General features: G+C 42.9%; 1 protein-coding gene and 1 long non-coding RNA gene across 3 annotated transcripts in view; both read left to right on the top strand.

Moving 5' to 3' along the window:
• Positions 1-22,413, top strand: part of wwox (WW domain containing oxidoreductase) — a 404,999-nt gene that overhangs the window by 209,723 nt on the left and 172,863 nt on the right. The gene's annotated exons all lie outside the window — the stretch shown is intronic.
• On the top strand, positions 9,749-20,983 carry LOC117515913. Its single transcript, XR_004562257.1, has 3 exons — positions 9,749-9,892; positions 19,298-19,302; positions 20,972-20,983. It is a non-coding gene; the product is annotated as an uncharacterized LOC117515913 (long non-coding RNA).

The raw sequence follows: 22,413 nt of genomic DNA, 5'->3' as shown, positions 1-22,413 counted from the left end.
ACCGGCATCACTGAAAGCAGCCAAAGATAACGATACATCTTTGGGATGGTTATGAGTAATTTTTTCTCTAATAGTCAAAATTTTGTTAGCAAAGAAAGTCATGAAGTCATTACTAGTTAAAGTTAATGGAATACTCAGCTCAATAGAGCTCTGACTCTTTGTCAGCCTGGCTACAGCGCTGAAAAGAAACCTGGGGTGAGCATGGAGCCGTCTCTTGGCAACGGCATGCGTGAGGCTGTTATTCCTGTGAAAACAGTTGACTAAGGTAAGACAGCTAATTTACAAGTTTAGCCATTGATGTGAAAAGGTGATTAGCCGAATAATGTTGGGTGATTAACTGTAGTCCTCTAAGAAAGTTTAGTAGATTGAAAGATAAGGTTGCTTTATGAAACTGGGCCCAGGAGTGAATGCTATGACTGTGAGCAGGTTGGAGATGGGCCACCAATATGTAGACCTGGGCTTGTTTGCTTGTCATGCTAAACCTGCACTGCACTCCATCTGACACTTCATATACATTGTCCAAGTCCCCCAACCTGTCAATCGGTACCAGCCTTGGTTGGATCTGTAAACTGCATTGGATTGGTGTCCCATCCAGGGGGAGTCAGCCTAGCTACAGTGCTGAAAAGAAACCTGAGGTTATTCTTATTTTCTTCAATTAGTGATGAGTAGAAAGATGTCCTAGCTTTACGGAGGGCTTTTTTATAGAGCAACAAACTCTTTTTCCAGGCTAAGTGAAGATCTTCTAAATTAGTGAGACGCCATTTCCTCTCCAACTTACGGGTTATCTGCTTTAAGCTACGAGTTTGTGAGTTATACCACGGAGTCAGACACTTCTGATTTAAAGCTCTCTTTTTCAGAGGAGCTGCAGCATCCAAAGTTGTCTTCAAAGAGGATGTAAAACTATTGACGAGATACTCTAACTCCCTTACAGAGTTTAGGTAGCTACTCTGCTCTGTGTTGGTATATGACATTAGAGAACATAACGAAGGAATCATATCCTTAAACCTAGTTACAGCGCTTTCTGAAAGACTTCTAGTGTAATGAAACTTATTCCCCACTGCAGGGTAGTCCATCAGGGTAAATGTAAATGTTATTAAAAAATGATCAGACAGAAGGGAGTTTTCAGGGAATACTGTTAAGTCTTCTATTTCCATACCATAAGTCAGAACAAGATCTAAGATATGATTAAAGTGGTGGGTGGACTCATTTACTTTTTGAGCAAAGCCGATAGAGTCTAATAATAGATTAAATGCAGTGTTGAGGCTGTCATTCTCAGCATCTGTGTGGATATTAAAATTGCCCACTATAATTATCTTATCTGAGCTAAGCACTAAGTCAGACAAAAGGTCTGAAAATTCACAGAGAAACTCACAGTAACGACCAGGTGGACGATAGATAATAACAAATAAAACTGGTTTTTGGGACTTCCAATTTGGATGGACAAGACTAAGAGACAAGCTTTCAAATGAATTAAAGCTCTGTCTAGGTTTTTGATTAATTAATAAGCTGGAATGGAAGATTGCTGCTAATCCTCCGCCCCGGCCCGTGCTATCCTATGGTAACAAGGTTTCTGCGGGTCATGGACACCTCTGCTCCTGTGTCCACCAGGTACGGTTCTCCATCCACATCAGTGTAGATGTCGTCCCCTTCCGAGTAGGCATGGTCTAGCGTGACCCGCGCCTCCGAAGCCATTACTTCTTCTGCCCTCCAGCCGCCGCTGTAGCTTGGCGGACTTCCTGGAGGGTTTTTCTTTGTTCTGGAGTTAATTTGTCGTACTCCTCTTTAGGGAGATAGCCACCACTATGAGGTGTAGGTGTAGGTCGCGATTGTGGTGGTGGAGGTGGTGGACCTCTCGGCCGAGAGCTCCATTGTCCAGCTGTAGGCCTTTGATTATTCCTCTGTGGTGTTTGATGTGACTGAGGAAGTGGTGGTTTAGGCACTGAATTTCTTTTCTCCACTCCCACCAGTTTTTGTCCTGATCTCGGTGTGCTCTCCTTCTTCCTCTTTTCTTCATAGAACTGCTGCTCCAGATCCCAGCTCTTTACTACTGCATCCATTTGTGGGACTGTAGTGCCATCTATCGGCATTTTTACAAAGGTTATCTCCCCTCTTCTTCCTTTAGTGACCTCTCTCAGTGCCCTAACATAGCGTTGTGGCAAAATCGTCTGTTTCAGCCCATGCCAAACTTGAACCAATGTTTGACCTTTGTCTAGTCCAGCTTTAGCTCGAGCAATATGAGAATCTTCATCGTTAGGATCTTCCAACACTAACCTGGCATAATGGTTTCGTGCTGGTTCACCCCGACTGATGGGTTGACTGGTAACTTGGGCTAGCCACATAGATTTACCCTCTTCACTGTTCGAAGCTCTGTCAATAAGGGGCCACACTTCTTTCGAATAGTCCTTTAGGTCTTCATTTGGTTCTTTCTCTCTCACCAGCATCTTTAATTTCTTGAATTCACGGAATTCCCTGCCGTCTGCTTGAATTTCAGCTTGAATTGCTGGCAGACTTTGCTCTCTGGATCCAGCAGGAAAGTTCTGATTTGGGAGGCTCGCTTGTAATCCTGACGATGGCGGAATTGTTTCTCCCTCATCATCCAGATTTTCTTCATTGGTTTCTCTCAACACTTGCCGTGACCAGCATAAAGCTGCTGTTTTTAGTTTTCTCAACATCACATCATGGGCAACGCCTAAATAGGCGACTCTGAAGTTATTTGTTAACTCTTTACAGGCAGTTAGCGTAGGATAGAATGGCCACATTAGTATATTAGCCCACTCTCCAACAGTAGCTGTTACCTCGAGAGTTTTCTTTTCATCTTGTCTCTCTATCCACTCTTCTGGGATGTCATACCCAGTTTGTCCAACTTCTGGAGCATAGGTTTGTCGCTTATCTCGGGTCTCCACTGGGTTAACTCTGACATCTCTTGCAATTCTGTCAGAGGCTACACGCACATTATACACCCCAACTTCTTTCTTTCGTCCTCTGTAACGTCCAGTTCATAGTTCTGGGCGTGAGACTTCTCTTTCCCCTACCACAGATAGCGGTTCATCCTCTTCTGAGTCTTGTGGATTGATTTCCTCTTCAGATTCTCTTTCCTGGTCCTCGTCCATATCAGATTCATGGGGAGGACATAGGTCTTGTGGTTGTGGGTCCCCGTTTTGTTCTGACTTTCGGGGTGCCCCAGTTGCTTCAGTATTTCCGACTGGTAAAGGAATGAATATAGGATCCTCTTCCCCATTATCTGGTGGAGGAGCCTGGAAAAACTCTTTCATCCGTGATTGGGAGCCTGTCGGGTGTATGATAGTCTGGAGCCCACTTGCAACTTGTTTTAATGTCGGTCTTGGGGTTTTAATCCTTAATTGCTGCACTCCCACAGCATGTGCTGATCTTTTCTTACTTGTCGCCATGGAAATGGGCTGCATCACTAACGGGGGACTAGTTGCCACTCCACTTGCTCCAACTGCACCCTTCTTTGGACCTGCTCTATTTGGTCCTAGGTTCACCGCTTCAAGTGCCCTTCTCACTCGATCTTGCTCCTGCTCATTGCTAGTGACCACCACAATCTCTCTCATTGATCCCCATACTCCTGGGGTACGCATGTGTAGGTTCACGGCTGCCATGGCAACCTTTTCTGCCTCTTCCCATGTCATATGTCCAGATCGTAATCCGTCCACACATATCACCACTCGCCGATGCTGGCGTTCTTTGGCCAAATCAATAGCTATCCCCAGAGTTTTCAACATTTTCTCCGTGTATTCGATTGAATTTTCTCTCCCTGGGTAGCTTTCAAAGGGCACATGTATGAGTGCATGATAATCCATTCGTGGTGCGCTTGTTATCACCATTGATTTTCCGTCCAGATTTCTCCCCTTTATGTTCTTAAGCTCCTCTTGGTATTCTTTGCCTGCCTGCTCCTTGAGTTTTGCTCGGAATTTTCAGTTGGCAATTTTCAGTCTGTGATTTGTGAAGACAATGAGACTATCTCCATCTATATCCCAAGGACTGCCAAAATAATGATATGCCCGTCTTCCATCTTGAGTCACCATTTTCTTGGTTCCTTCGGGCATAGGGTTCAAGTCGTCCATGTAGTCAGATTCAACGTATACATGGTGGGTTTTTGCTTTAGATTTTCTAAAGATTTCCTGCGAGCGCCCTTCCTCTTTAATATGGTAACTCGGTCCGGCAGCACATTCTTCAGATTTAAGCTGTCCCAAGCTTCTGGGCCCACATTCCGGCGATTGATGGAATATCTGTCCAGATACTCCTTGAAGGCTTCTTCGTCTTTTCTCCTGCTCAACTAAGCGTTCTGTCTGTTTTCTAACTGTTGAGGTTGTTCCTCTCACACTTCCTAAGGGCAATTTTTGCCACACTGGGTCAAAGCTTGTATCGAGCTGGTCCGGGCTTTTATATTCTTGACCATTTACTCCAGAATTAAGACCTCCCGGAGATATCAATTCATCTTCACTTTCCTCTGGCTTGTTTTCCTCATCACTTTGTTCGGGTTGGGCCTGGAAATCTATCTTACTCTCGTCTCCAGTGTTGAAGATCTGACTTCCATTCCTATCTTCTATTATAGGATATTGTTCCTTAAGCATTCTTCCTACCCCTTTTAGTCATTCTGCCACGGACTTAAACTCAGCATACACGGACGCTGATTTTGCTTTAACATCTACCAGGACCGTCTCTACTCCCAACAACCCAGCTGTCATTTTTACTACGGGGTCATAACTTTTCTCAGGACTTATTAAGGTGGTGATTTGTCCTCTTTTCCACCCTTCTTCGAGAATTTTGCACCACCACTCAAGCCACTCTCTGGTCCCCGTCTTGTCTTTTGGGACTGGTGGGCTTTCCAAAACGGCCAGGATCTGCCCCTCTTTATGCTGACCTGGATAATATACCCCTAATTTGTGTATTGTTTCTGCCATAGCTTCTTTGAAACTTTCTTCATCAGTTTCTACACTTTGATCTCTGACATATTTTTGAACTGTTTCTGCCCAAAAATCATATCCTCGTCCATACAATACTACTCTGTGTGGCCGAATATTCACTCCTTTTTCCTCGTCTGGTTCGGATCCAGGGGTTGCTACAGGTCCTGACTCTTCTTCAGCCATATTTTCTCTGCTTGTTTTTAACACTAACCTTACTGTTTCGTAATGATTATCCTCTCTTTATTCTCTCGGTTGCTGAGATTGTTGATTCCACCACTGTTGTCTCCTTGACTTCAGCTATGGTCCTTGTCGTCTCGAGTCGTCTGCCTCTCAAAGCCTCTCTTGGTGCCTTGAGTCAGGGATGAGTGACAGACTACTTGGCTATTCCGCGCTAATTCCAGAGGTTAACTCCAAATCAGCTTCTCCTTTTCCCGCTTCTCCCCTCAGGAACCTCACGGGTTGATGATCCTATTCTCTCTTGTAGATCACCATTTTGCATGGTATACTCTCATACCTGCTCTCTTTGACGATCCGATCCAGCAGGCTCCCTCGTCTGCTTCCCTTCCTCGTCGTTTCGTGACGATCCAGCAGGCTATCTCCGTCTGCTTCTCGTCCCAGTTCAGACGATCCAGCAGTGACACGTCTGCTTCTCGTCCCAGTTCAGACGATCCAGCAGTGACACGTCTGCTTCTCGTCCCAGTTCAGACGATCCAGCAGTGACACGTCTGCTTCTCGTCTCAGTTCAGACGATCCAGCAGTGACACGTCTGCTTCTCGTCCTTGATCCCAGCTCCCTGGGATACTCGCTCCTGTTGTCTTTACTTCGTCCTTCTGGTGGTCGTATCCAAACTTTCACACCTCTGGAAAACAGATGTGTTTCAAGCCGTTACTGGACCTATACAGGCCATCAGCCGACACTCTCCACAACACTGTCTCCCTTGGTGGTCTACTCAGGGGCTTTCCACCTATCCAATGGCAAAAGACTCTCCTTTGGCCAGGATTCTTCCTCGGACCCGACTACACTTCGTCAGGTCCCTGTTCGGGCGCCACGTGTCAGATCCCATTATAAAACCAGCTCTCCGTCTCTGGGGTCCGACCTTCGTGTCTCCACGGGTATTACCCGGCAGGGCTGCACAAAGGCTGTTCAAGCTGGTGGCGAGGAGATTCGTCTAGCCGCTCACTGCCTCCATCCGGACGTCCACCCCGCTGACGCTGATCTCGCACCCCGGTCGAATAGCCTTCTCTGGAACCAGGATACGAGCCGGCCACGCCCGTTAACGGCAGCTCTCCTCTTATGGATCAGGGCTCTTGGAATGTTGCTAGATTTTAAATTTAGTGACTTGTACAGCGAGTCCCCAGGATGCGTTAATTTCATTAAAAACCAGACTAACCTTTCAGAGCACTTTTTGATGTTATACACCCAAAAAACTTTAACTTTTACACCTTAAGAAGAATCAATAAATCCAATGTCCGAGCCTTAACACTTTAACTGCATGCTTGGAAATTTATTGCAGGTTTTGCAAGTGCTGACAACATAATCAAAATCGGTTATATGATGATAATTTCACAACAGTAATTCAAATATAATCAGAATAATAATTGGCAGAGATTTTTGTTTTTGATTCAATAATGCTGTCTGATCTTACTCTGACTGGACTGGATTAACTTCTTAACAATTTTTCTAGAAGTGAGGGAAGGAGGTTTTTTGATGTTAAAATCCCCAGTTTGATGAACTTGATTTCCTCTTCATCAGCTATTAGTTGTTAGCTGACCACGATCCTTGTGTGATGTTGTAATCCTTCAGGAAATAAGTCCACATAAGAGTTCCTTCAGGAAATAAATCCACATAAGAGTTTATTCCTTCTTCAATCAACCAAAAGTTGATCTAATCCATTCTGGTACGATGTGATATTCCTTGAGAGAGAAAACGTTGAAACTTCCCCACTCAGACTTAAGGCCAGTGATTATTCTCCAATGCTCTGCTACTCCATGACTGGACGGCCTGAGTGGGAGCTGAAACCTCTCTCAAATGATCTCTTATGTCTCCAATCCTCTCACTCCACGATTCCAATTGCAGCTCACAAGATGGTCAAGTCTTATGATATCCTCGTAGCAGGGGAGAAGTGACAACAGCACCTCTCCCTGGAAGAATAACCCCGTTTCCTGTTGTTGTACAGTTTTTATATGAAAACTCTTGTCGTTGTTGAGTTGATCTTGGTTACCATGGGGATGATGGTGACTCAAAACCTCCTCCCTACTCCTTCCCTTACTGGAAGCCATCTGCGGAACTTATTTCTCGTAACTTATGTCTCGGCTGCCAGTAACTTGGTCAAGTTCCTCTTTTCTGTTAACACGTCAGCTTTTCTGAGAATTCATTCTTTTTAAATCATGTCTTTAGAATCACATCAATCATATTCAATCATTTCATTACAACCTTCTTTCACATAAAACAATTCATATGATCATATACAAACATTTTCATTCCTTATTATTCATTTCATATTCTTATCACATCTTAATCATTTTCAGTTGTTTTTATCATCAGCTCTTCTGGCCTCGCTTGCGACATCACTAACTTCCTCTTTCTCTGACTCTGCACTAAAAACAACTTCTTCAGTTCCTCTTTCTCCTGACTGCAATGAAAAACAACTTGTTCCTCTTTCTCTCTAACTGCACCCTTTATGAAAAACAACTCATATAATCATTCATTTTACTTATTTGTAACATATTTTTTCTAATCAACTCTTACTTTTATTACATTAATAGTTCATTTTAATCATACTTATGTTGGTATCATTCTTAGATATTACTTTTAACACATTAATACTTCATTTGATCATACTTTGTCATTTTAGAATCATCTTAGACATATTCCATCGTCTTCACCACTGAGTTCATTCCATGGGCCTCCCCATCTGTAATGGAAAAGTCCGGTATGACCTCACTTACTCCAGGAAAGTACCAAACACTGTTCAGTTTATTCCAACAACGTGTGTATTAATCCCATGGCACGTATTATATTCCAAGATGAAAACAAGCTGAAAGCAAGCTTAAAGTAATCTTTCTTGACAATATATAGACCTGAGTTTGAGTTATTGTTACACTCTGTGTCCTTTGAAAAGACATTTCGTCTGCATTGTCCCAGTCCACCACACTCTTAATTGGTACAGGCCAGGGTTGGGGATGTAACTGGTGATGGACTGGCATCCCATCCGGGAGAGTCATATAATCTCATCTGCTTTATGGTATGGTGTCCAGGGATCAGCACAAGCACCATTGGGCCATAGAACCTATATGTTGTTCCTCTAATTCTTCTTCTCTTTTATTTATTTATTTATGTATGTATACAGTAGTATTCAGAATAATAATAGTGCTATGTGACTAAAATGATTAATCCAGGTTTTGAGTTTATTTCTTATCGTTACATGGGAAACAAGGTACCAGTAGATTCAGTAGATTTTCACAAATCCAACAAGACCAAGCATTCATGATATGCACACTCTTAAGGCTATGAAATTGGGCTATTAGTAAAAAAAAAAAAAAAAAAGTAGAAAAGGGGGTGTTCACAATAATAGTAGTGTGGCATTCGGTCAGTGAGTTTGTCAGTTTTGTGGAACAAACAGGTGTGAATCAGGTGTCCCCTATTTAAGGATGAAGCCAGCACCTGTTGAACATGCTTTTCTCTTTGAAAGCCTGAGGAAAATGGGACGTTCAAGACATTGTTCAGAAGAACAGCATAGTTTGATTAAAAAGTTGATTGGAGAGGGGAAAACTTATATGCAGGTGCAAAAAATTATAGGCTGTTCATCTACAATGATCTCCAATGCTTTAAAATGGACAAAAAAAAACAGAGACACGTGGAAGAAAACGGAAAACGACAATCAGAATGGATAGAAGAATAACCAGAATGGCAAAGGCTCACCCATTGATCAGCTCCATTCCAACAATTTTGTTGGTTCCAAACCAACAAAATTAATGCCTCGCAGATGTGAAGAAATCATGAAAAACTGGTTATACAACTAAATACTAGTTTAGTGATTCACAGGATTGCTAAAAAAGCAGTTTGAACATAATAGTTTTCAGTTTGTAGCATCAACAGCAGATGCTACCATTATTGTGAACACCCTCTTTTCTACTTTTTTTTACTAATAGCCCAATTTCATAGCCTTAAGAGTGTGCATATCATGAATGCTTGGTCTTGTTGGATTTGTGAGAATCTACTGAATCTACTGATACCTTGTTTCCCATGTAACAATAAGAAATATACTCAAAACCTGGATTAATCTTTTTAGTCACATAGCACCACTATTATTCTGAACACTACTGTATATGTATTTAAAGAGTAGGTGACACCAAAAAATGTTAACACAGAATCACTAAAAATGATGAAATTGTGATATTTAAAAAAAATCCTGAACAATAAAAGTCAACGATAAGTGCACAGCTAAAGGATAAACAACTGTCTGAAGCCTGCACTCTATTTCAGTTCTCAGCCGCAGTCATGTTGTTGTGATGTCATTGGGAGAATGGGACCTGCTGATTCAAGAGCTGTTTTTGAACTTTTTTTTTATAGTGTGGAGCTTTTTTGTGGGGTCCAGTCTGAAGGTGATTCTCAAGATGTCTCTGAAGAAGCAGTGGAGATACAGCCTTATCATTTTGGGCCTTATTTAGATGACGATGAGGCAGATGAAACCTGGAAGTGAACAGTGTTGATAAATAAATGGTAAAGGACTGCTTTTCCATCTGCATCAGCGCTCAAAGTGCGTTATACATCAATGCTTAACATTCACATCAATGCTTAACATTCACCCCGATGTCAGGCTGCTGCCATACAAGGCGCTCACTACACACCGGCAGCAACTAGGGGATTAAGGACCTTGCCCAAGGGCCCTCAGTGATTTTCCAGTCAGGCTGGGATTTGAACCGAGGATCCTCTGGTCTTAAGTCTAACGCTTAACCACTAATGTGTTGACAAATAAAAAGTTAATTGCTTGCATTATTTTGTTCCTATTTTGGCAGCAATTCTGTTTTAGGTACCCTGCATCCAGAAAGTATTCACAGTGCTGCATTTTTTTCCAGATTTTGTTACATTACAACCACCTTCCAAAATGGATGAAATTCATTTTTTTCCTCAAAGTTCTACACATAATACCCCATAATAACAATGTGAAAAAGGTTTTTGAGCTTTCTTGCAAAATAATAATAATAATAAAAAACCTAAGAAATCACTTGCACATAAGTATTCACAGCCTTTGCCATGAAGCTAAAAATTGAGCTCATGTGCATCCTATTTCCACTGATCATCCTTGAGATGGTTCTACAGCTTAATTGGAGTCCACCTGGGGGCAGTTCAGTTGATTGGACATGATTTTGAAAGACACACACCAGTCTACATATAAGATCCCATGGCTGACAGTGCATGTCAGAGCACAAATCAAGCATGAAGTCCTTCAATTCCTTCATGAAGCATGAAGAAATTGTCTTTAGACCTCCAAGACAGGTTTATTTCAATACACAAATCTGGGGAAGGGTACAGAAACATTTCTACTGCTCTGATGGTCTCAATGAGCACAGTGGCCTCCATCAGAAGGTCAGAAGAAGTTGCCTAAATTGAGGGATCGGGAGAAGGGCCTTAAGCCACCTTGACACTTGCACGAATTTGATCTCAGCACTGCCACACAATTTGGCGTGCCAATGTGACCTGCTTTTGTCCTGCTTGATGCCACACTATATAAAAATAAAATAAAATGATGGAAGCCACTCTTTATTAAAAGGCACATGGCAGCCCACCTGGAGTTTGCCAAAAGGCACCTGAAGGACTCTCAGACCATGAGAAACAAAATTCTCTGGTCTGATGAGACAAAGATTGAACTCTTTGGCATGAATGTCAGGCATCGTGTTTGGAGGAAACCAGGCACCATCCCCACAGTGAAGCATGGTGGCGGCAGCATCATGCTGTGGGGATGTTTTTCAGTAGCAGGAACTTGGGAGACTTGTCAGGATTGAGGGAAAGATCAGTGCAGCAGTGTACAGAGACATCTTGGATAAAAACCTGCTCCAGAGCGCTCTTGACCTCAGACTGGAGTGACAGTTCATCTTTCAGCAGGACAATGACCCTAAGCATATAGCCAAGATATCAAAGGAGTGGCTTCAGGACAACTCTGTGAACGTCCTTGAGTGGTCCAGCCAGAGCCCAGACCTGAATCCGGTTGAACATCTCTGGAGAGATCTGAAAATGGCTGTGCACCGACGCTCCCCATCCAACCTGATGGAGTTTGAGAGGTGATGTGAAGAGGAATGGTCAAAACCGTCCAAAGATAGGTGCACCAAGCTTGTGGCATTATATTCAAGAAGACTTGAGGATGTAATTGCTGCCAAAGGTGCATCAACAAAGTATTGAGCAAAGGGTGTGAATACAGTGAGGTAAAAAAGTATTTAGTCAGCCCCTGATTGTGCAAGTTCTCCTACTTAGAAAGATGAGAGAGGTCTGTAATTTTCAACATAGGTACACTTCAATTATGAGAGACAAAATGAGAAAAAAAATAGAGAAAATCACATTGTAGGATTTTTAAAGAATTTATTTGTAAACTATGGTGGAAAATAAGTATTTGGTCACCAATAAACCAGCAAGATTTCTGGATCTCACAGACCTGTAACTTCTTCTTTTGCAAGCACTTCTGTCCTCCACCTGCTACCTGTATTAATGGCACCTGTTGGAACTCATTATCTGTATAAAAGACACCTATCCACAGCCTCAAACAGTCAGACTCCAAAGTCAACCATGGCCAAGACCAAAGAGCTGTCTAAGGACACCAGGAAGAAAATTGTAGATGTGCACCAGGCTGGGAAAAGTGACTCTGTAATAGTCAAGCAGATTGGTCTGAATAAATCAACTGTGGGAGCAATTGTAAGACAATGGAAGACATACAAGACCATTGTTAATCTCCCTTGATCCGGGGCTCCACGCAAGATCTCATCCCATGGGGCCAAAATGATCATGACATCGGTGAATAAAAATCCCAGAACTACACGGAGGGACCTGATGAATGACCTGCAGAGAGCTGGTACCAAAGTAACAAAGGCTACAGAATGCTACACAGAAGGCTTTGTACAGAAGGCTACAAAGGCTAGAGAATGAACGTGCCCATGTATCATAAGATTTTAAGCCAAAACCTCCTACCATCATTGGGAGCATTGAAGATGCAATGTGGCTGGGTCTTCCAGCATGACAATGATCCCAAACACACTGCTCGAGCAACGAAGGATTGGTTCTGTAAAAAGCATTTCAAGGTCCTGGAGTGGCCTAGCCAGTCTCCAGACCTCAATCCCATAGAAAATTTGTGGAGGGAGTTGAAAGTCCATGTTGCCCAGCAACAGCCCCAAAACATCAATGCTCTAGAGGAGATCTGCATGGAGGAATGGACCAAAATACCAGCTATAGTGTGTGAAAACCTGGTGAAGACTTATAGGAAATGTTTGACCTCTGTCATTGCCTACAAAGATGATGTTACAAAACTGAACTCTTGTTATTGACCAAATACTTATTTTCCACCATAATTTACAAATAAATTCTTTAAAAATCCTACAATGTGATTTCCTGGATTTTTTTTTCTCATTTTGTCTCTTATAGTTGGTATGCCTATGATGAAAATTATAGACCTCTCTCATCTTTCTAAGTAGGAGAACTTGCACAATCAGGGACTGACTAAATACTTTTTTGCCCCATTGTACATATGTATAAATTTGCAAACATGACCCCCCCCCCCCCTCCCCCCACCAAAACAACTTTTTTCTTGTCATTATGGGATGTTGTGAGTAGAATTTTTAGGGACAGAAATGAATTTGCTCCATTTTTTAATACGGTTTTACCATAAAATGTGGAGAAGTGAAGCACTGTACTTTCTGGGTACATTATAGTCAGAGTATACTGGATATAGGAAAATTCTTACCTGTGTTCTTATGAACAGGCTGTACTGTGAGGGAGTTTATTGTTTGACAAACACTTTGACACTGAATGGACAGTTGACTGAAAAACCAGCCCAACATGCTCAAACAGCCTGATTATCCTTTTAGTTGTCTCTCTCACAGCTTTACTTCTCTTTCTTCCCTTCACACCTTCCGCAGCTTGTCTCACTGTGTGGTACAGTACTGTGTGTTTGTGTGCACACTTGTGTGTGCACGGTGATCTCCAGATGAGGGGCTGGTGGTTAAATCATGATGCATAGTCCAGGGCTGCTCTGGCCACTGTCATTAATCAGTACAGGGGCGGGGGACGTATCTGCTTTTTATCCATCTCTTAAATCAGTCACTGCAGCTATCGGCAGCCCTCCCTCCTCTCCCCTCCACCTATGTCTCTTCCTTCCTCCGCCCCAGCCCCCACCCCCACAGGGCCGCTGATTGAAGTGGCATTGTTTGGGAGACAAGCGGCGCTCAATCAATAGGCAGTCTCACTAAATTACCGTTTGCATGAAAAATGAAGGGCCGCCCAACCTGACTCCATTCAGCTGGGGATGTGCTGCCTTTGTGTGTGTTTTTTTCGTGCAGATGATAGAAATGCTCACATAGGATGTAGGGGAAAGAAGTGCCATGCGTGTGTGTGTGTTTGTCAGGGGACAGAGAAGACAAAGTGGCCTGGTAATAGAAGTAGCGCGTGCATCTCTCTTTACTGCATTGCAAAGTCTTTGGAAGACCACCTACAGCTGCATAGGGATGCAAGAGAAGCAGGAGCTCAGACTTTCCTGGTCATATATTGATCAACACTCGTTAAGGTGTTCTTGCTGAGCAGCTGTGACCTGACACAGTGGCCCTTGACCCTTCAACTTTCTGTTTTACCCTCACTTCTGACTGACCTGCTCTGTGGATGTGACCCGTTCTTCTCCGGCTGCTCTGCTGAAAAATCTCTTTAGATTTTTTTTTTTTTTAAATTGTGAGTTGTTATCGATGAGTAGGAACACATGTTGTGATCTAGTGTCAAAAAATAGACTTTCCCGTAGTGCAGTGTGTGTTTTTGTGCAGCTTTGGACAGCCAGGGTAGGCTGGAGTGAGGTCTCAGCCTCGCTGCCTGTTTGTGCTCTGCCCTGACCTCTCCTATTAATCATCTCTAGATCTGTGTTTACCCTCAGTTCAGCGCTCCGGCACACAGGCACCTAGAGGGGCAATTAGAGAGGAACCACCGCCCCAGCACAGAGGGTTACCCCCCTCTTTCTGTCTCTCTCTCTCTCTGTCTCTCTCTCTCTCTCTCTCTCTCTCTCTCTCTCTCTCTCTCTCTCTCTCTCTCTCTCTCTCTCTCTCTCTCCCCCTTTGCTCACTCACACACACACACACACACACACACACACACACACACACACACACACACACACACACACACACACACACACACACACACACACACGGGCAAAGTGGGGACCGGAGCGAAGCAGGACTCATCCTCATCCTGAGTGCCAGCTACAGTATACAGTAATGTTTTTATTTACTTTAAAAGCATGCTGCTGTTAATACAAGTGGCTTGTCACACAGCTGCCGTTAGATTTGTACGGGAAGGAGTTTGTTCAAGAATGTAACATGCGCGCACACATGTACGTACATGCACAACTGTCCCTCCCTCCCCACCCCCACAGGGTACACCAAACATGCATTAGTATAAGAAGCGCAGGTTGAGTCTCACCCAGTGTACATATGGTAATGGATGGTGTGTGTGGAACATGTCAGCCACCTCATCATGTAAAAGCCTCCGAGTACAGGCGGGAGCAGAGAGGGCTGGCAGGTAGGCATTAAGCAATATAATGGCCTCTATTTTTACTCAGTGGAACACAGTTGAAGAGGCGACGCTTATGAAGCTTTCAAAAAAGCAGACACGCGGGCGGTGCGGTGGTGGTGGTGGGGAGTTACAAGCGGGCAAGTGAGAGAATAAAACTCTCTTTTTTTTTGTATTGTCTGACTACTAGACATGCTTAGCCCCTTCCACACGTAGGAGCAGTTCGGCAGCGGCAGAAATTGGCTTTCTAGACTTGTGTTTTTGTCACATAGAATTTTTCTATCACTGTGTTTGCACATATCGTGGACCTAGTCTCTGAAATCATGTGACTGTGTTCACGTCAGCATCTCTTGTCTTGCACTGTATGGGAGAGAGAGTTGCATTGTCTTGAATCCCCTATGGCACAGAGGTAGAACATGTAGGCCGCAGAGAGCAAACGGGCTATAAATAAAATAATACAAATGTTGCTGTTGGACGGGGCTCAATTATGAGGTCGATGGGTTAATTAAGAAGCCAGCGGGACTGCACACTGTATTGTTAGAGAGAGAGCGAGAGAGAGAGAGAGAGAGAGAGATAGACAAATAGCAGGTCATGTAGTTGTAGTCTTACACACTTAGTACATATGTGATTTAATGCTACAATACAGGTAGGCCAGGAGTGGGCAGAAGGACTGATGTGAAAAGGGCTTTTATCTATTCTGGAGAGCCTGGAAGCAAGTGTTTACATGCGTTTTTGTTGTGTGCTTATGTCCACATATTTTCAGTCTATTTTTTGTTTGGCGCGGGGGTGCAGTGCCAAGGATGTTGTGATGTCATTATTCTTTATAGGTTTATTTATGTCTTTCTTTGAGTGGGGTTATGCAAAAACTACCAGCCTCTTTTTCATGAAACATTTTGGAGGGGTAGTGCATGGGGCGGGGAAGAGATTAAATTTGGGAGCTGATATGAATCAAGACTTCGATCGAGAACAATTTTTTCTGACTTTAATAACAATGTGAGATAAGACTTTTTTGTTTTGTTTACTTATTTATTTAATTCATATAGCACCAAAACAAAAACACCAAAAAGTGTTTTTGATTTGCACCAAAAAGTAAGGTCTAACCTTACTAACCCCCAGAGCAAGCACACAGGCGGCAGAGGTAAGGAAAAACTCCCTCTGATGATTTGAGGAAGAAACCTCAAGTAGACCAGACTCAAAGGGGTGGCCCTCTGCTTGGGTCAAGCTACCAACACAACTGACAAAACAATTTACATAACAAATATATAGGAGATTTTGCACAGGACGGGAGGGTTGCAGAAGAAAACACCACTCCCATCTCTGGATGGAGCCGCATCTCATACAGAGAGAGAGAAAAAACAGAATCAGTCATCAGAAAGACAGCAATTACAGTATAATTTGTTAGCATTAAGCAACAAGAAAAAACAGAAGAAACACTAAGGTGATTGCTGGCCACTAGCCCTAAGCTTCACTAAAAGACCCAGACTTTAGATAAAGTTGAAGACGCAGCCGCTCCGTTTCCTAATAAAATTAATTTAGAAGGGTACAAAGGATAGTACCATACTATGCCAGTATGCTATCCATACGAAAAGGAAAATAAGTGCATTTTAAGTCTGGACTTGAAAGTCTTTACAGAATCTGACTGTTTTATTGATGCAGGGAGATCATTCCAAAAAACAGGGGCTCGATAAGAGAAAGCTCTGTGACCTGCAGACTTTTTATTCACCCTAGGGACACAAAGTAGTCCTGCACCCTGAGAACGCAAAGCCTGGACTGGTACGTAGGGTTTAATTATGTCATTTAAGTAGGGAGGTGCCAGTCCGTGAATAATTTTATAGACTAGTAGTAGAACCTTAAAATCTGATTCCGACAGATACAGGAAGCCAGTGAAGAGACGCCAAAATGGTTGTAATGTGGTCAAACTTTCTGCTTCGTGTCAAAAGTCTGGCAGCAACATTTTGAAACAATTGAACATCTTAATGCTGGACTACAGTAAACCAGAAAATAGAACATTGCAGTTTTACATTTTCATTAATTTCTCATGACATTACATCTAAAAGTAAAGTAAGTCCCTTCGGCTGCTCCCTTGTTTTCACTCGGGGTGGAACAGCAGATCCAGGGTGGATATACAAATTAATTTGGCACAAGTTTTATGCTGGATGCCCTTCCAGACGCAACTCCACATTACATGGAGAAATGCGGCAGGGGTGGAGTTTGAACCAGGAACCTTCTGCACTGAAACGAAAGGCACTAACCACTTGGCCACCACCAGAGGCGATTTTAGACTTCCAGTTTTAGGGGTGCTTAGCACATTTTTCAAATTTTTAAAATCTAGATGTCCAGAAATACAATTTCCCATGATTTCAGAATGAAAACATTGCTTGTAAAAGCTGCATTCATTGTCAAAATGATAAAAGAAACACATATTAGCAATGGATAACGGCCCATACATAAAATTCCTGCATTCTGGTGCAGTTTATATAACAAATAATTTAATCTCCTAATGTGGTGAGGGCAATTAGTAATTGCAACCTAGGAGCAGGTCTGAAATATTCAGAGGCTGAGTACAGTATATTATCCTTGTTTTATATTAGTCTTATGAGCCTATAGTTATTGAAGATTTTTTTATTTCATCTTAACAGATTATTATGTCATAGTACTTAGTACAGAACACTCACCCTGGTATCACTTTTCAATTACATTTAGACACTTTTAGGCATTACTTAGATTGTGTTTTAGTTTTGGCTATTCATTTATTTATTCTGCAAACTGATTGATGTCTCGGTTTTTCTGGCAGCACGCACATCCACGTTGTAAGTCATAAAAATACAGTAGTTGCAGTAGTTATGATCAGTGAGGTTTAGTGCCGTGTGCAGGAGGACCTGGTTTAGCACAGCTACAGCAGCACTCCCCTATAAGGCTGGATGAAGAACACAGATGGTATACTGCACATAAATGGGTTCAGGATAAGAAATATATGAATATGAATTATTTATTGACTTAACAGCAAAGCATAGAAAAGACAGACAAGATCTAATGAAGTCCTTAAAAGTAAGAAAAATAAAAATGTGTGACTTAAAAGTCAGAATTCATACCAAAACACCAGTAACACAAGTAAGACACCTCCACAGTCTGATACACATATTCAGTTTCCACTTAGCTTCACTTTCCATCCTTTGCTATTCTCAATGGCCATATCTACTATCACATAAGATTTATAGAGTGCACAAACCTCACCTGAAGCTTTTTTTGCTTTTGAAAAAAATGCTCTAATATCCATCACTGCACTGCAGGCTTGGATTGCCACTTACTGCCAGCAAATAAAAATACAAAATGAGTTTTATGATTTATGCCTTTTCAGCAGGAATTTAAATGATTCACTTATTATCATGCTGTGCATTAAACTTTGTGGTAAAGTTTACTGTCTTAATTCTGAAATGCTTAGTTAAGGACCTTAACTAAGCATTTAAGGTCAGATCTGTGTACATGGTATTTGATGTAGGAGAGTGATTTGTTAATGGAAGCTACACAGATCGAAGGGCCAGCACCATTTAGTAGCTGACATGAGGATTTAGTTGAAAAAAAAAAAGACAACACTGAATCAGTCTTACATTTGTCATGCACAGCATGCACTAATTTGTAGAGCAATATACTGTGTTTTGCGATAGCTAGCTATGCACTTTTCAGAAAGTTGCACTTGCTCTTCACATTCAGAGACATAAACTGTGAATAAATACCTCGCAAATGTGACGCCTGGCAATCACTTGACAGGGCGGCTGCACAAGGTTACTACCAGCGCTCACAGGACAGTGCCTCTGCTAATTTAGCGCCACCCGCAGCAGCACCATGCGACACAAACACATGCCAGAGCAGACGCAGTTGCGGACGAAGAGAGAGAGAGAGATGAATGTAGGCGCACTTCTTGGATTGAACCATTTGCCCAAGAAGGGGAGATAATCAAATTACTATGTTCTTGTAATACATATTTTGGCATAATGCTTGCCAAAATAGCATTTGGCAAGCATTATGCCAAATGCTTGCCAAAAACATTTGGCATTTAAAAATTTTTTTTTAATGTTTAAAAAATGTTTTAAACATTAAAACATATTTTTAATGTTTAAAAAAATAGCAGTATAGAAGTGCATATACACTCAACAAAAATATAAACGCAACACTGTTGGTTTTGCTCCCATTTTGTATGAGATGAACTCAAAAATCTAAAACTTTTTCCACATACACAATATCGCCATTTCCCTCCAATATTGTTCACAAACCAGACTAAATCTGTGATATTGAGCACTTCTCCTTTGCTGAGATAATCCATCCCACCTCACAGGTGTGCCATACCAAGATGCTGATTAGACACCATGATTAGTGCACAGGTGTGCCTTAGACTGCCCACAATAAAAGGCCACTCTGAAAGGTGCAGTTTTATCACACAGCACAATGCCACAGATGTCGCAAGATTTGAGGGAGCGTGCAATTGGCATGCTGACAGCAGGAATGTCAACCAGAGCTGTTGCTCGTGTATTGAATGTTCATTTCTCTACCATAAGCCGTCTCCAAAGGCGTTTCAGAGAATTTGGCAGTACATCCAACCAGCCTCACAACCGCAGACCACGTGTAACCACACCAGCCCAGGACCTCCACATCCAGCATGTTCACCTCCAAGATCATCTGAGACCAGCCACTCAGACAGCTGCTGAAACAATCGGTTTGCATAACCAAAGAATTTCTGCAGAAACTGTCAGAAACCGCCTCAGGGAAGCTCATCTGCATGCTCGTCGTCCTCATCGGGGTCTCGACCTGACTCCAGTTCGTCATTGCAACTTTGCACAGCCATTGAAGAGGAGTGGACCAACATTCCACAGGCCACAACTGACAACCTGATCAACTCTATGCGAAGGAGATGTGTTGCACTGCATGAGGCAAATGGTGGTCACACCAGATACTGACTGGTATCCCCCCCCCAATAAAACAAAACTGCACTTTTCAGAGTGGCCTTTTATTGTGGACAGTCTAAGGCACACCTGTGCACTAATCATGGTGTCTAATCAGCATCTTGATATGGCACACCTGTGAGGTGGGATGGATTATCTCAGCAAAGGAAAAGTGCTCATTATCACAGATTTAGACTGGTTTGTGAACAATATTTGAGGGAAATGGTGATATTGTGTATGTGGAAAAAGTTTTAGATCTTTGAGTTCATCTCATACAAAATGGGAGCAAAACCAAAAGTGTTGCGTTTATATTTTTGTTGAGTATATATATATATATATATATATATATATATATATATATATATATATATAGGGGTGCTTGAGCACCCCTAAAAATGGGCTAACTCCGCCCCCGGGCACCACCCTTGCTGATGACATTACATCGATAAATTTGGCTAATTTATATTATCTCTCAATTCCTAGGATTTTGTTATGTGTCGGACGCAGCTCGGAGAACCGACCAGCGTTTGAAGGACCCAGTATGAAATAAGCAGAGCACGGTACAAAGGCTAACTGAATTTAATACATAACAGTGATAATATAATAACAAAAAGGTGCGGCCTGATGTGGTGCGCTCCCAGCAGCGCTAACGGTCCGGAGCCAGAAGCTGTTTCGGACCCAAGGACCCCGCCGACACCCCCCAGGTGGCCGCAACAACCGAGTCTGTGAAAGAAGGAACCATTATGTGAGTCCACACTCTACACACAGAACACTTAATGGTGTACAAACAGCAAACACTTCCTGGCTTGATTACTGATCAGCTTCCCAACCTGCAGGCATGGAACATCCAGTTCACAAAACTCCACTGCAGTGGAAGCTGATACATGACTAACAAACAGCTCAATACAATAAGGTGTGAGGGACACCACATTTACTGACTGTATAACTGTTAGTCACAAAATCTAACGTACCTCAGGAAGTGTGCTGACGAGCGTGAAACCTCACCCCCTCCTCTTTCACAGACTGTGCATCAAACCTGGACGTTCTCAGCATCCGCTGCTGATGAGATGGCTCCCGAGACGACGATCTCACCCGTCTGGTCACAAGGTCGAGTCTCTGGCAAATACACACTGTGCACTCCAGTCTTAAATGCCAACATGTTCCAATCCATCCAGATGCACCACAGCTGTGAGTCCTGATGAGTCGCAGGTGATCAGGGTGAGGTCCTGACAGCCTCAGCAACACAGCCACTCAGTCCCAAACGCACGCCACCTGAGAGGAAAACCAAAAGACAGAAACAAACCGGCAGCCAGGCCCCCCCAGCCATATAACAGGATTTAGTAGATTCAGATTAAAGTTCACATCTTGTGGAATACAGTACTTTTTCATAGACTGACAGTCATTATTCAGTTACTCTGTGGTACATAACAAATGTGCCTGTAATGTCATTGAAGAGTTGTCTGTTGGACTTTGTGGAGGTCTTCTGGGAGCTCGGAGGAAGAATTTGGAAACTAAAAGAAATAACACTGTCACTCAGGCCTAATTTTTTCACATTTTTCTCACTTTTTCTTTTTATTCATTAACTTTTGATGACATACTCTTTACATACACTTCGGATTGGACAACCAATCCCCAACTGTCAAAAATAACCGTCTATCTGCTGCAGTCAGGTCAACCATGGCATCCTTTGGCTTTCTCCATCCGGTGGGATCCTCCAAATTGAGGCACCTGTGCACTGGCTCATGCACAGAGAAATTACCCACATGGCCAAAATGTCGTTGCTGACACTCCCTCACAATGCAAGTGATACCTCCTATCTGAGTCTCCCGACATTTCTGCTCCTTTGACACAAAATCATTCCAGCGATATCCAAGGATCCTCTGAAGAGACCTGGTACCAAAGTCATTACTTTAGGTCACTAGTTACTGACCAAAGCCTCACAACCATGCAGTAAGACAGGAAAGATGCAAAAATATCGGTATCACGAAGCACCTCTGTCCGGCATCCTAATGACTGCGTAAGCCCCTCCTAGGCATCTCTTGCTCTCAAAGTCCAGAGACCCAGAGACATGAATATCACTGCTGAGATAAGTGAAAGCTCATCACTTTTGCCACATACAGATACCCTTCTGATGGTCAAGTCCTCGCAGTCATTGAAAGCCTGGATCTTAGTATTGATCCAGGACAACTGTACTAAGCATAGGCACTCTGATTCCTCACTCTTTTTCTCAAGTGCTGCAGTCAGGGTATCCATTGATTCCACAAAGATAACAGCATCATCTGCAACCCTACCCAACACTCAGCCCGTATGTTTGAATTTGTTTGAGTATCAGTCTCAAACGTATCCACTCACATGCGTCAACGAGGTATGCAGTCAGATACAGCGTGCCACGACTGTGCTGATCAGATGTAGGCCTGCCCTGGGCCCACGGAGGCAGTTAATCTCTTTGTGTATGACATGTGTGAGCTAAGGGTATTGTACTGTATGTTTTCCTCTCACTCAGCTGTACTTAATGTAGCCCATAAAGGCTACACAACAATAAGCTACGCCTGGCACTCAGGCCACCATTCTGCACTACACTAGCCCGCTGAGCAGGATAAATGACTCCTATAAACCTGTCACACACATACATACACACATGCTGGAGCATGCACAGACTATAGAAAGTCATCTCCCCGGCTGCGGAGGATCTGCTGCGGTTCTCAGTGCAGTTGTGTGAAGTTTGTTTCACTCTGTGCAGTGCATGGCAATAACTGGAGCACCGCTCGTAAAATTGGCGGAAAGAAATATGG

This window comes from Thalassophryne amazonica, chromosome 8 (genome assembly GCF_902500255.1).
Source record: "Thalassophryne amazonica chromosome 8, fThaAma1.1, whole genome shotgun sequence".
Classification (NCBI taxonomy): domain Eukaryota; kingdom Metazoa; phylum Chordata; class Actinopteri; order Batrachoidiformes; family Batrachoididae; genus Thalassophryne; species Thalassophryne amazonica.
This window is presented reverse-complemented; position numbering and strand designations above follow the sequence as displayed.